This window comes from Perna viridis, chromosome 13 (genome assembly GCF_037379345.1).
Source record: "Perna viridis isolate PV_CMFRI_1.1 ecotype Kerala chromosome 13, ASM3737934v1, whole genome shotgun sequence".
Classification (NCBI taxonomy): domain Eukaryota; kingdom Metazoa; phylum Mollusca; class Bivalvia; order Mytilida; family Mytilidae; genus Perna; species Perna viridis.
In genome coordinates, this window is record NC_142457.1 from 11,633,844 (window position 1) to 11,636,538 (window position 2,695).

Here is a 2,695-nt window from a genome sequence, read left to right on the forward strand (position 1 = left end):
TTGAATTTAGGTTTTTCACAAATATATAATTTCTTGTTACAACATGTGTCATCGTCCCAACGAAAGTGTTCATTGTTCCACAGTTGTACACAGTGTTGTTTATATGTGTAATTATTTGGCTCTCCAGGATTCCAATTTTGATAGTCAATTGGAGTATTGTCAGATATCCATGAAAACGAGTTTTCATTGTAGCGGTCGTTGAGTCCAATCCAAGAGGTCTCTGTTTCTGTATACTGAATGGCACATAAGTAAAAGTGATTTAGCCAGATCAGTAAGGATATCACAAAACAAGTAATAAACTGTGAGCTTAGATAGTTATCAAAACATATTTCAACAATTTATCAAATCATAAATTAGAATTCAAAAAATTTGCCAACTGTGTAAAAAGGTTGATTTTGTTGCTTCTCTCTTCACACGACTGTATTCTTTATTTCTACATGCATCGAAAACTTAAATATTTTTTTTTTCATGGTTACGTCATAAATTTACACTAAAATACCAGAATTATCGGTACTCTCTTCACATATCATTCGCAACAATTCATATTTTCAAATAAAATTTCAGTTCATTTAAATGAATATTTCTTACAATAATGTTGAATGAACCCAACAATCCTACTGTTCTCAGTGTTTGATTCAATCTTCGCAAGATTAATCTTCATTCGCTGATATTAAGCCTACAATGACAAACATATGTCGTTCAGCCTACAATGAAAAACAAATATTATTCAGCCTACAATTACCAACAAATATCATTCAGGCTACAATGACATACAAATGTCATTCAGGCTACAATGACACACAAATGACATTCAGCCTACAATGACACACAAATGTCATTTAGGCTACAATGACACACAAATGTCATTCAGGCTGCAATGACACACAAATGTCATTCAGGCTGCAATGACAACCAAATGTCATTCAGTTTCCATGACAATATGCCATTTGTATATGAATTATATTTGAATTTCGATGATTACCTTCCACATACCAGTCTCGAATGACAATTCTGATACAGATACATACCTATTCATTTCATTTTTTACACAGTAAGATGTTTAAGAAGACGCAATTTCTGTATGTTATTATCTTCATTCTTTTGATTTCCGCTATAATCTTGGTTCCTTTGATTACACTGTGACAACCTTACTTTGACAGTTGAAATATTAACGATATGTTGTATTTTATTTTATTTCTTTCAATTCATATGAAAAAGGATAAAACAATACAACAACAAGGCAATATGTGACACTTAAAACTAAATATACATTTAAACAGATTGTTTATTCGTTGAAGATGTTTATTAACCATAATAAATCCCGAAGTGTTATTTGTTATTGTCTGTTAAAACGTACTACCAATGTCAATTTACTTTTTTTCGTAATTTGAAAAAAATATCTGTATCGAATTATTAATCCTATCTCCTATCAAATACTCAATCATGTAATTTATTTCTTTGTATAACATAGAGTTTGGAATTTTGAAAGCATATATACATTTTCATCTAGGTGGGGTTGTTGTCTCTTTGACATATACACTATACATGTTCTCGTTATACTGCGTTAGTGTGAGAGAGGTGTAATTACTTTCTTCTATTGTTTGCAGATCATACAACGTACAGTTGTATTGTTTCATAATATATTTACTTATCATTTATTCTTGACTCCCCTCGATGATTCTCTACTTTACCTGGCTTGCCTTCCAAGTAGCAAATGTATCACATAAGAAATAGCATTAGTGTGTGAGTGTCATCCATCCGTGTCCGCAACCTCTTTGTGAAAATAAAATATAAATAAGAAAGCCGTATCACAGGGTATGGTCAATTGATAATTCAATGCATAATTATTGGTCATCATAGAGACAAGGCATTGAGTCGTTGCGTTTGTCATGATAAAAAAAATTCCCTTTTTCCATTTAAGATACAAATAAATAAAAGGCAGGCCGATGCTTTTGCTTCTTGATTTATTCAATTCGTACTTTGTAAATATGGGAAAAAGTATCAAATAAAATGAATGAATTGTCCTTAATATTACATCTTAACATCTGTTCATGATAACACGTTGTTGTGTCATTAAATTATATCCGAACAGACCGGTCATTTGCCATTTATGAAAATGTTTACAGTGAAAATCCAATGATAAAAGCCAATAAAATATTCAAATTTTGTTCCGAAAATCATGAAGAAGTTAATAAAATAATAAAATTTCACAAATAGTATTACCTTGATTACTGGTTTGGTGGGTAAGGCCTTGAGACGCCCAGAACGAAAATAAGAAGATTGCAACCATCTGAGATTCCATGGTCGTTGTATCTTATCGAAGAAAATTATTACCAATTGCGACACAGGGCACGCAACTTTACTTGTCCGACGTATTTATATACTTGTTCATATGATACGTGATAGTGAGCTCGTTACAAGTGAGTCTTCTATTGTCTATTCATCTTACAACAGGATCTTCTAAATATATACATAAGGACAATATAATCTTAAGGTAGGAAACATATGTATCTTTATCTCGATAATTAAGTGCACCGAGGATTTTAAAAGCAATATAGCTTTCACCGAGGGCTTTTTTTTTTGCACAAAAGAAGGATTTGATAAAGGAGAACTGAATTGCCTTATATAAATGGATCCAGTAAATATCAACTTTATAAAAACTGCTAAAGATAAAATATGTCGGAAAGAAGTGGCT

The 2,695-nt window shown here is 31.5% G+C and overlaps 1 long non-coding RNA gene across 3 annotated transcripts; it reads right to left on the reverse strand.

Annotated features, from left to right (window-relative positions):
• Nucleotides 1-2,437, reverse strand: LOC148599580 (uncharacterized). Of its 3 annotated transcripts, none has more exons than XR_015918179.1 (4): nucleotides 2,224-2,437; nucleotides 1,649-1,771; nucleotides 589-676; nucleotides 1-233 (listed from the first exon to the last, which is right to left on the reverse strand). It is a non-coding gene; the product is annotated as an uncharacterized LOC148599580 (long non-coding RNA). The 3 variants fall into 3 exon arrangements; XR_015918180.1 differs by having other exon boundaries at nucleotides 589-704; XR_015918178.1 differs by having other exon boundaries at nucleotides 589-1,771.
• Between the last annotated feature and the right edge of the window lie 258 nt (nucleotides 2,438-2,695).